At 32.6% G+C, this 12614-nt stretch overlaps 1 pseudogene; it reads left to right on the top strand.

Moving 5' to 3' along the window:
• The first annotated feature begins 3969 nt into the window (after positions 1–3969).
• Positions 3970–12614, top strand: part of LOC112036506 (GDSL esterase/lipase EXL3-like) — a 10522-nt pseudogene continuing 1877 nt past the window's right edge.

Raw genomic sequence — 12614 nt, forward strand, 5'->3', positions numbered from 1 at the left:
GAGATAGTAAAATAAATAAAATAGGTTTTGATGATGTATAATAGACACTTTTTTTGCATTCCTGAATGCTAATGCCTTAAGTAGCATTAGGGGTATATTGTTCATTTTTGTGATTTTTGGGTATGTTAGTCATTTAATGGTTTGGATGGTATTTTGGTCATTTTGAGATTTTGAGGCATTGAAGTCATTTCCTATGTTTTGGAGGCACTTTGATCATTTGAAAGGTTTAGACTTTAGAGTATTTTAGTCATTTTGAAGTTTTTAGAGGTATATTTATAGTTCTAGAATATTCTAGTCATTTTGGAGTGTGGTTAAGGATTTCTAAACTTCAATAGGGTTAGACTGTAAGATTTAAAATCCTTAGTAAATTTTGTCAAATTCAAATCCTGACTTTTAAAAATATCCATATCAAATTATTTGAATTTAATAACTCAAATCCAAATCCACATTACATACATTCTGCTATTCAAAGGCACCACTAGGAAAGACAATCTCCCATGAATGAATGAAACCCCAGATTTTTCTACCAAAAAAAAAAAAAAAAGCCCCAGATTTTTATTTTAAAAAGGGAGAATAAGAAGTAAAAAGAAAAAGAAAAAGAAAAAAAAAAAAAAGATGGATAGTAGTTAGGCTGAATTTGAAGTTTATGAGCATTTCTTTGTAAAGGGCTTTTTACTTGTAAAACTTTGAGCTTTTAATTAGGGTTTTGTCACGGATTGCCAAAGGGGGAGTTTGTTAGGTTCTAAGGTCTTAGGATTTTATGTATTTAGAACTCTAATTTGTAATGTTGGCAAACCATGTTCAAAACAATGTACTCAGTCTTGTTTAGGCTTGCTCAAAGTTGGTTTATTATTGTAAAGTTGGAATCGAGTGGCTGTAGAAGGACTTGGGACTTTTGGCCTGGCTCGATCGATCGAAAATCGCACAGGTTGATTATTCTGCAGAATTTCCAACTCAGCCCTACTTCATTAAACGTTTAGGGTTTTATGTTTTTACCCTAGGTATAAAAACAAAACCCTAACCACGTTTTTGAAGGTTGCTCCAGTTGTATTGTTGCTCATATATTGCTGTTTTGTGTAAATCTCTTGTGAGATCTAGAGGAGCTTTCCTTTACACAAAGCTTAGGGTTTTTCAAGTTAGAGATAGTATCAATAGCTTGATGATCAACTTGGTTGCTGCCATTGAAGCTTAAAGAATATCAAGTGGGGGTGCTTGTAGCTGATTGGAGAATCCAAGAAAGAAGGAGTTCGTGGATTCGGAGTTTGCACGTGGTCGTGTTAGTAAGTTCTACTGGTGGGTAGCATTAGGAAGTTCTACTGTTGTCCTTGTGTTTGCATCTCTCTTCCCTTTATCTTTACCATCTAATTACTGCTGTGATTGTGATTATTTATGGTTTAGATTGTTTATCAGTTCTGTTATAAGCTTGTTTATTATTTTCTGCACATACATTGTTTGATTTAAAGCCTGAATTGGTATTTTATTGTTTGGGGGTCTAAACGTTCATAGTGTTTTTAACGCTATTTGAACTTTCAAAAATAGCATTAATAATCGAGTCTTTTGGCTGAATATTGCTAAATCTCAAGTTTATTTGCATTATGGGCACTGTTCCAAGTTATTTAGGAATTGAGGAAAGAGAGTGAATTCGGCAACGGTGTTGCCGAAATTCTAACAAAAGTATGAGAGAGAGAGAAAAAGTGGGAGAAGTAATATTGAATTTTGGCAATGGCATTACTGAAATTCCTGTTACACAAACAAGCTGACCGAGTGGGTGTGAAGTGCTCAAAGTGTGTGTGGGTGCCCAAAAGAAACCAATTGTGGCAATGACAGTGCCGAAATAGGGGGGGAATTTTGTGGCAATGCCATTGCCGAAAATGTGAGGGAAAAAAAAATGGTGGTTGCTGAAATCTGGGGAGTAATTAAAAAAAAATGTGCGACGTCCACAATATTTTTACAACATTTTCATAACAAATTACTAGTGATTAGTTATTCTTAGTTCAAATTTGAATTTAACACTAAGATTACTTTTTTAATCCAATAATAAAACCCAGTAACAACCTGCCACATAGGATTTGTTGTAAAAATTGTGTGCACATATCATTTCTCAAAAAAAAAATGTGGAATGGATTTGTGGCAATGGCATTGCCAAAATAGGAGGGAAAAAAAATTTGCAATTGGTTTGTGGCAATGGCATTGCCGAAATAGGGGGGAAAATTTTGTGACAATGCCATTGCCGAAAATGTGAAGGGAAAAAAAATGGTGGTTGCCGAAATCTGGGGAGGAATTAAAAAAAAATGTGCGACGTCCACAATAATTTTATAACATTTTCATAACAAATTACTAGAGATTAGTTATTATTAGTTCAAATTTGAATTTAACACTGAGATTACTTTTTTAATCCAACAATACAACCAGTAATAACCTGCCATATAGGATTTGTTGTAAAAATGTTGTAAAAATTGTGTGCACATACCATTTCTCCAAAAAAAAAAATGAGTAATAGATTTGTCACAATGGCATTTCTGAAATAGGGGAAAAAATTTTGTGGCAATTGTGTCAATGCCATTGCCGAAAATGGGAGTGAAAAAAAAAAAAAATAGTGGTTGCCGAAAAGAAGAAATCAGAAAATGGTCCAAAAATGGGGAGACACTTTTGTATGTAGAGCTGTGCTGGTTTGGTAAGATTTCAAGCTCCTTGTTTTTTTTTTTTTGGTCTTTCAATCAAACTTGTTGACTTTTTCAGGTTGCAATATTTCTAACCCGATATGTCAAAACAATCCACATTAGTTGGATTGAGTCAAGTTGGCTCGGTGAAATGTGTTACATATTTTATATTTTGTAAAAAATTAAGCTTTCATTACGATTCAAATAATTTGTCTAAATTATATTTTAAATTTTCATATTCATTGAAACAAAATTTTAAAATACCAAAATTAAATCAAATGAAAAAAAAAAATAATCAGTATAATAAAATAAATTAATATATATGGTGGGTTTGATTGAGTCTAATAGGTTGAAAAATTACTAATTTAAACCCTATTTGACCCAAGGCTAAAAATAAATTCTAACCTATAAGAAATTATATTTATGAAGTGACCATCATGCAAAGAATGTTCGGTGGTAATGCACAAATTTACTTTTTTTTTTTTTAATTTTTAAATATTTTTTTTTATATAAGATAGAAATTTTACGCTAGTCTAATTTAAGTGTATATGTATGTGAAACTCCCTTCTGAAAACTTGAATCTCAGCCATTGTCTTCTATACTTTACAAGCACTTATACTTGTAGAGTGACCACTACACCAAAGGTGCGCGGTAACATGCACACATTTACATATTTAAAAGTTACAACTTCTTTCAGTCATTATAAACATTATTTTCTTAGTTATTACAATTTACTACTCATTCGTTCAGGTACGTTAAGATTCAAGATAGTGATCATAATATCTTATATTAATGGGTAAAAGATGGTTGGCTTATAACGAGAACACCATATGATCTGGTTCAATTCCACCTTCATCGGTGGCCTAAGCAAATTAATTCATGCCGAAAAAATTGTTATGACATGAAATGACGAGTTGGTTGGACATGTGATGTGAGTTAATTAGACCATTGTTTTGGAAATATTTAATTCTCAACTGTCTGATAGCAAAAATTAGGTCAAATTTTCAATTTTATTTTCTAACCATTAGACAAAATTCAATCTTTGAGATTGCCCTAAATAGGAATCCAGCTACCAACTTTAGAGTTTAGATTGTAGATATAAAGCATTGCAGTTTGTTTTGTGCAATAAATAGCATTAATACTCTGTTGATAAAAAAAAAAAAAAAGCATTAATAATCGGCTTTATGGTTGTGTACTTCTAAAATGAATGGAAGCAGTATTGAAGACCAACAAGTCATTTCATTTCCTTCTATTCTTTCATTTTAAATTCGAAGTTATCGAAAGAATCCCAAGGAGAGAATTTTAGAGCAATGCTTCACTTAAAATGGAGCATTTTTCTTTATCAACCAAGTTCTTCTTTCTTTATTTTGTTTTTGCTTTTTTGTGTAGCTCAGAAGCTGTTATTCAGATACCAAATAATGAGACAGTTCCAGCAGTCATTATGTTTGGAGACTCCATCGTTGATACAGGCAACAACAATGGTCTTACATCAGTGGTGAAGTGTGATTTTCCTCCTTATGGGAGAGATTTTAATGGAGGAATGCCAACGGGAAGATTTTCAAATGGAAAGGTTCCCTCAGACTTCTTAGGTTGTTTGAAAACTCTCTCTCTCTCTCTTACACACACACACACACACACCCCATTCATAGGCTTGACGTATATGTTGTCTTGCTGCTTGGTGACACTTTTTTTCTCTCTTTTCTAAAACACATACACACGTCATTCATGGTCTTGCCGCTTGACACACACAGTGTTACTAACACCTCTTTTTTTTTTTTTCTTTTTTTTTCTTTTTTTTTTCTAAAGCTATTTCACTACCATTTTTTAGGTAATGGTGACATGGTTTGACGAGATAAAGATTTAAAGTATAATTTGAAACTTTATATTTAGCTTTGTGACTATTCAAAGATGACTTCTATAGTTCTACGTCAAGCCACTTTTTTTTTTTTCAATCGAAATATTAGGGTCTAAATCTTATCTTTCCACTTCATATATACAAATAAAATTTTTCACTAATTACTAAATCTAAGATTCTCTATAAACTCTTTGAGATTTCGCATGAAATCAATGAAATGATAATTAATGCATCTTTAACTCCAAAAAGTGAGGAAAGTACATGTTTGCTCTCCCAAATCCACGTCCAAATGAGTTATAGAGTAGGAAAAATAAGATTGTGGGACTCAATGGGTGCATGTCTAATATATGAATGGAAAAGTATAAATTATCAAGTCATCTTCTTAGGCTGTTGTTGTCTTTCTCTCTTTCTTTATATATATATATATAATATTTTTTATTGCCTTTAAATATATGATAATTACTATATTCACAACAAATTTTAAGTGATAAGTTATTATTTGTAGTTATAGGTGGGCAAAAATATAAGTCCAAATGAGTTATAGAGTAGGAAAAATAAGATTGTGGGACTCAATGGGTGCATGTCTAATATGTGAACGGAAAATCATAAATTATCAAGTCATCTTCTTAGGCTGTTGTTGTCTTTCTCTCTTTCTTTATATATATATATATATATATAATATTTTTTATTGCCTTTAAATATATGAGAAATACTATATTCATAACAAATTTTAAGTGATAAGTTATTATTTGTAGTTATAAGTGGGCAAAAATATAATATTTAAGTTATGAATTCAAATTAGAATCAATAACAACTTATTACTTATGATACGTTACAAATTTGTTATGAAGATATTGTTGACATAACACTTCTCTAAATATAACTTGTAGATAAACTTTCTATAAATTTTGTTTAAGAAAAAAATTGGCCTATAATAAGAGATTTATTGGCCTAAAATGTATTACAACACAAGATATAAAGGCTCTATAGTGAGACTCCGATTAACACATAATCTATAAAATTTTTTATTGTTATAATTTTTTAGAATTAAATCTATACAAAAAATTCACCGCTGAACAAAGAAATTATACTTTTATGCTATTCTAGAATATCTAACTGTTTGTTTTTCTATTCAGCAAAAAAAAAAAAAAACTGTTTGTTTTTCTAAAAATAAAAAATAAACTTTAAAAGTTATTCATTCTAAAAAAAAAAAAATTTTTTTTAAAAGTTATTACATGTGGAGACCTCACATCCCTACCAAAATCCAAGCCGAATCAATGTAAAAATCTTCGACATTAAAAAATTGAACCAACTGGCTTTATTTCACTTAAATGCTGGGAGGTGAAATACTGAATTTATGAATTGAATTCGTTTTTTATTTATTTTATTTATTTGGTATGTATTCAGGACAAAAAAAAAAATGTAAAAAAAGTTTCTGATATCGATGACAATTGTCTGGCTTGGTTTAGTGACTTCAGTCTTCAGTCCATATCTAACCTCAATTCATGCTGACACGCACGACCAGGTTCATTTATTGTGATTTCGTTGGGTCAAGAATTTATGATCCCATCAAAACGTTTTTAATTTGTATGATTGTACAAAAGCATTTTATGTGACGAAAAGAAAATTAGAAACATTGTCCTTTACGTGCTTTCTTACAAAATTTATATGTTTCAGTGAACGATCGATCGAGTATTTGTTTACGTGTTGGGAAGCCGACACTTTTGGGAAAGACTTTGATTCAGAATTTTAATATAATGGTTTAGTTAACAGGTATTTTAAAAATATTTGTTAATAAATTATTTTACAAAAATTTTGATACTATATTTATATAAAAAATAAAATATTGTAAAAAAAATCATTTTTTTCCTATAAATTGTTTAAAAAAAATATTTCATATAGGTTAACAATACCTTAGAACAATCTCTTAGAGCTCTCAGTGCATTTGTTTTGTCTCATTTTAATCAAACAAATCAATAATAATAATAAAAGTTTCAAGATTCTGTGTTTGGACTTAATTATGTCATATTAATTTTTTAACTTTTTTATTTATTTTTTTATATATGAGACTCTCAGTGTCTCTCTCTCACACACACATATACATGCCTAACTGTAACATTACGGGCCTCTAATCCAATCAATGGTTGGCCTCTCATAGCATAAAGTTTACAAATATAAAATTCATTGGGCTTTGTAGGTCAAGTGTGAATAATTAAATCAAAATTTTAAAATTGTAATTTGGAAGCATGTGATTTCAAATCGTTGAACCAAACAAGTCGAAACTCCTAAGTTTCAAAATCCTAAATTGGTCATTATGTTCCTTAGAGTTGTTCTTTTTATTTCCATCATTAAAATAATTAAATATGTAATATAATTTTTCTTCTTCCCCTCCCCCTTTTTAGTGGAAGAATTGGGACTTAAAGACCTCCTTCCAGCTTATAGGGATCCAAGTTTGCAACCCAAAGATCTCTTAACAGGTGTAAGCTTTGCATCTGGTGGAACAGGATACGATCCTTTGACACCTAAAGTAGTGGTATGCACATTTTAGACTCTCATTTTTCTCTTATAGTTCGATAGTTATAATGACGATGAAAGATTTAAACTCTAAACGTCTTCGCTATAAATACCAAAAAGTCTTAGTTGAACTATAAGACTCTTGTTACATTTTAAAACGTTTTTTTTTTTTAAAAAAAATTCATTATATAATCATTTTTTATATGATTCGTTGTTTTTTTCTTATACTTATTTTTCATTTTTTGAGTACATATAGTCAGTCATACCACTATCTGAGCAATTACAAGATTTCAAGCAATACATAGGGAAGTTGAAAGGAATTGTTGGAGAAGAGAGGACAAACTTCATATTAGCCAAAAGTGTAGTTTTTGTGGTGGCAAGCAGCAATGACATTGCCAATACCTATTTTCTTACAGGAATAAGGAAAGCCGAATACGATATTCCGTCTTATGCTGATCTTTTACTCAATTCAGCTTCTAATTTCATCAAGGTAACTTCATCTTCTTTTTCTTATATTTCCCCCTTATAATTGGTGATATCCAAGTTCACTAGTGACATAAGCCCAAGTTAACGAAAAGGTATTTCATGCATTTGATGTTATAATCTTTACTTTCACAACCACACACGGTAAAAATGAGAATACCTGTATCAAATATACATGATAATTACTGCAAATTAACTTTTATTCTTACCTTAATAACAATTAACACCTATATATATATATATATATAATATAGTTGGTACCAAGGTGGAATAAATGATTTTTTATTTTTATTTTATATATATATATATATATATATAAAATTAAGGAGCTGTATGGACTGGGGCACGAAGGATTGGTGTTTTCAGTGCACCACCACTAGGATGTGTGCCATCGCAGCGACTTTTGGTCGGAGGCTCAGAAACTGAGTGTGCAAAGCAGCCCAATCAAGCATCACAAGTGTTCAATGATAAACTTTCTTGGGAGTTGGGTTACCTTAACAACAATTTGCCTAATGCAAAGGTGGTCTATATTGATGTCTACAGCCCCATACTTGATCTCGTAACAAATCCAAAGAAATATGGTACTATACCTTTCTCCTTTATAATTTTAAACAGTTTTTTTTTTTTTAATAATGTTTTTTATGTTTTTTATTTTTTTATTTTAAATTTCTAATTTTATCTTATTTAGGATATCTAATATTTGGTATATTGTAAAATTCAGGCTTTGAGATTGCAAATAAAGGGTGTTGTGGCACTGGCACTGTAGAGGTAGCAATTCTGTGCAACCAATTAGACCATCACACTTGTACCGATGACTCTAAGTATGTGTTTTTTGACAGTTATCATCCTACAGAAAAAGCTTACAAGATAATTGTCAATCAGCTCATTACAAAATATATCTACAACTTCGTTTGAGATTGATGATTTTCCTCAACTCTCAATTATCAACCAGACTTTGCAAATTCTTTTTCCTCTAATTGCAATGGGGATCGTCCTAAATTCTTTATGAAATATTATTTTAAGTTGTAACAATTAATTAGTTCTGAAAGTTTCATTGAGCTTGACCCAAATAAAAGGGATTAGGTTTTGAGTTGGGAGTGCCAATTATGTGAAGCAAATTAATTTCAATTGACTTAGATATCACATCCAATAAGATTTTGTAAATTTGTAAAAACCCAGTAATATAGTTGTTTAAGCGAACAAAACTAGTCATCCAAGAACTATTTCTTAACTTCAAAGTCCAAAATGGTCCTTTATTTTATTCTAATGGAATAAACTGGTGAATGTTGCATTTGAATCCATGAATGTTGTCAAGGCCTAGCCCGTACACAGTTGTATCAATATGTGGGTAGGATTAATCATCCAAATAGTGTCCTTAAATTCCAAATTAGTAAGTGGATCGTAGATGTACGTAGCTATCTACAAGACGTTTTCTTCTTCTTTGATTATTTTTTGGGAAGAAGGTAATCAGATTTTTATTAAAAGCAGCAAAAAATCATACAAGATCGATCTTGGAGAAGTACAGAGTTTAACTCAGGAGGAATTAATGTCTTCCATCCAAACAAAACAATACAATCATTTACTTCGCAATCTTTTCTAGCTAAAAAATGTGCAAGCCATCTTGTTTCCATGGTGATATTACCATTCTCGAAAAATTAGGGGCAGCTCTACATAAAGTCCAGGGTGGTCACAGGACCACCCTAACATGAAAACAATAATAATTATTATGTATAAATTTTAAAAATCTATGATTTTTTTTTTATCCTTAAAAAATCCCTATGACCACCCTAATTATTTTTTTAGGTCCAACATAATTAAACTTTAGACAAAATTTGGTAACAAGCTTGGTTGTAGACTAAGGCTACTATTTCAATCAATAATTTTTTATTGAATATGAATTTTAACAAATCCACCATTTAATTACATTTTCTTATTATATCTTTCATACTTGCAAAATTTCAAGAAGAAAAAAGATCAATAGTTATGTCGTCAATCAAATGTTTAAATTCTGAGTTTTTGTAGTTTAAAATTATACATAAAAAATAAGTCTAGTGATCGAATAGTAAATAACATTTGATTAGCATGAAATTTGACACGTGTTTTAAGAACTTAGAAAACATGCTATTCACTTAGAAAATATGTAGCAATGTTAATTTGTTTAGTGAGAGTTGTAGCCTTAGACTACAACTAAGTTTGTAACAAAACTTTGACCTTAAACTTTGGTCCTCATAACAATATATTAAGTACTTACAAATAAAAAGAAAAAAGTCCAAGAAAAATCTTATTTAACTAAACTTTTGAATAGATGTAGCTTGCAACATTGATAATGAGACTATCATGTAACGATTTTAAAATAAGAAAATTCGTAGAAGGAAATTATAAGACTTAATGTGTTTGCGTGTGTGTGTGTGTTTTTTCAATATATGAAGTTCTCTTTTTATTAGATTTTGTATAATTTAAAATTTTTAATGACCACTCTCAAAAAACTTCTTGAAGCCGCCACTGCGAAAAATGACCCCTTCAAAGTTGTCCATGTAAACATTCTCAACTGGTGGTTTCTGTTGGAAATTTAGACCCCTTAAACACACAGATTGCGTAGCCTAGATTAATTAGCCAAGTTGTTACTTAGTCAAATTATGCAATTCTAGGTTAAAGCAATCAAATAATCATATCAAGATATAAAGCAGCGGAATAAAAAATAACACAAGATATGATCACCCAGGAAACCACTTGGTAAAAACCTGGGGAGGATTTGACCCACCGATCCTCAAGGCATAACAGAATTCACTATGAAAGAATTGAAGTTCTTACAGAAGGACTACAAGCTCCCCGCTCGACTTCCTAATGCTACCCACCAGTAAAACTTCCTGACACGACCACGCGCAGGCTCCGAATCCACGGACTACTTCTTTCTTGAATTCTTCAATCAGCTACAAGCTCCCCGCTTGCTTTTCTTTTTAAGTTCCAATGTTGCAACTATAATGATCTTCAAGATGTTGAAATCATCTCTACCTTGAAAACCCTAAGTTTTGTGTAAAGGAAGTCTCCTCAAAGATCTCACACGAGATTCACACAAAACAGCAATGTATGAGCAACAAAGCAATATGGACAACCCACAAAAACGTGGCTAGGGTTTAGTTTATATACCTAGGGTAAAAACACAAAACCCTAAACGTTTAATGAAGTAGGGCTGAGTTGGAAAATCTGCAGAAAATTCAACCTGTGCGATTTTCGATCGATCGAGTCTATTCTTCGATCGATCGAGCCAGGCCGAAAGTCCCAAGTACTTCTGCAGCCACTCGATTCCAACTTTACAATATTAAACCAACTTTGAGCAATTCTAAACAAGACTAAATACATGTTTTGATCATGGTTTGCCAACATTACAAATTAGAGTTCTAAATACAAAAACTCCTAAGACCTTAGAACCTAACAAACTCCCCCTTTGGCAATCCGTGACAAAACCCTAATTCACAGCTCAAAGTTTTACAAATAAAAAGCCCTTTACAAAGGTAATGCTCATAAAATCAAATTCAGCCTAACTACTATCCATCAGTTGCAAGTGTAGACAGCAGCTTAGTTGAATCAACCTGTATATTCCTGAAATACTCAACAAACGCATAAACGCATGTGTGACAGAAAAGAGTAAAAACAACAGGTATAACATTCTTGTAAGATCCACACAACACAAAATAAAGACATATAAAAATGAACAAGTCATAAATATAAATCAATACGCAGTGAATCATAAAGCAACAAGAATCAATAAAAAATAAATGTATATCAAACAATGTTACTCCCCCTAACATGAATATCCCAAAAAAAATGATATACATAGTGAAGCACCTAGATACAATCTAAAACAATATCTCCCCCAAACAACAAAACACAAGACAAAACTCCAAGTCAAAACTCCACTCCCCCTTTTTGTGACGGAATGCCAAAGAGCAATCATGAGTCACCATCAAAAGGAGGTGGTGAGGAAGAATGAAGACGTGCTAAATCCACTCGAAGAGCACGAATCTCATCCAGCAAGTCCACCAAAATCTGACCATGAGCCTGCTGAACAGTCATGACAGTCTCCAAAGTACGACGAACATCAAAGTCGGCCGAAGGAGGTGAAGGAACATCAGCAGCAGCAGTATCAGCACCAACTGGATCAGAAATATCCTCACCAGCAGGACCTGCAGAAGAAGAAGGAGGAGGAGGTACGCTACTAAGGGCTCAGACCTAGGGTGTTTAGAACCAGCTCGAAGATGAGCAGCCCTCTGTCTAAGAAAAGACGCACCGATAGGAGCAATCACATGAACAGGCTCAGAGGAAGGAAAGCCACGAAGCTCAAGATGGAGCAAAATCCTATGAATGAAAATAGGATGAACAAGGGCATGTGAAGAAGATGAACTCCTATAAACCTCGTTCAAAGAACGAAGAAATAGATGGGGAAAACTGATAGGAGCATCAGTAACAAGAGCGTACAAAAATACACACCTCTCAAGAGGAATGGTGTGCACATGAGAAATAGGCCAGATGAAATGACAGGCTATCCTAAAGAAAAGATAATGTAACCCGGAGAGCTCAGAGAAGTGATCCTAGGATCAGAACCCCACTGGACAGAAGTACCAGTGATGTAAGACAAAACATCGCTCAGCTCGGGAGACTCATCATAAGGATAGACAGGATCCCTAACCAACGGTACCCCTAGAGCAGCAGCCACTACCTGAGGAGTAATGGTGTACCCAACACCTCGTATCCAACTCTTTACCAAAGTGTTGGAATCATAGATGTGGATAGAGATGTTCGAATAGAACTCTCTAATCAAGGCAGACGGTGGAGGAGGATCAGAGATGTCTAACAAAGGTACCAGCCTCGACGCTCAAAGTTAGCCCTAATGGCCGGATCAAGCTCATCTAACACAACGAACGCTCAGCCCAAATCTTCCTCTTAAGGTTAAGCTTCTCAAAAAGATCTTGGTTTTTCTCACTCGAAACCTCTCACGATCAAAGGAGGGAGGGGATGGAGAGGATGAGGGAAGGGACCTATGGGCTCTAGTTTTCCTAGGCATGATGCTAAGGAAAGAACAGAGACACAAAGAGAAAACCAAA

The sequence above is a fragment of the Quercus suber genome, unplaced genomic scaffold, assembly GCF_002906115.3.
Source record: "Quercus suber isolate HL8 unplaced genomic scaffold, Cork oak 2.0 scaffold_43, whole genome shotgun sequence".
In the NCBI taxonomy this organism is placed as follows: domain Eukaryota; kingdom Viridiplantae; phylum Streptophyta; class Magnoliopsida; order Fagales; family Fagaceae; genus Quercus; species Quercus suber.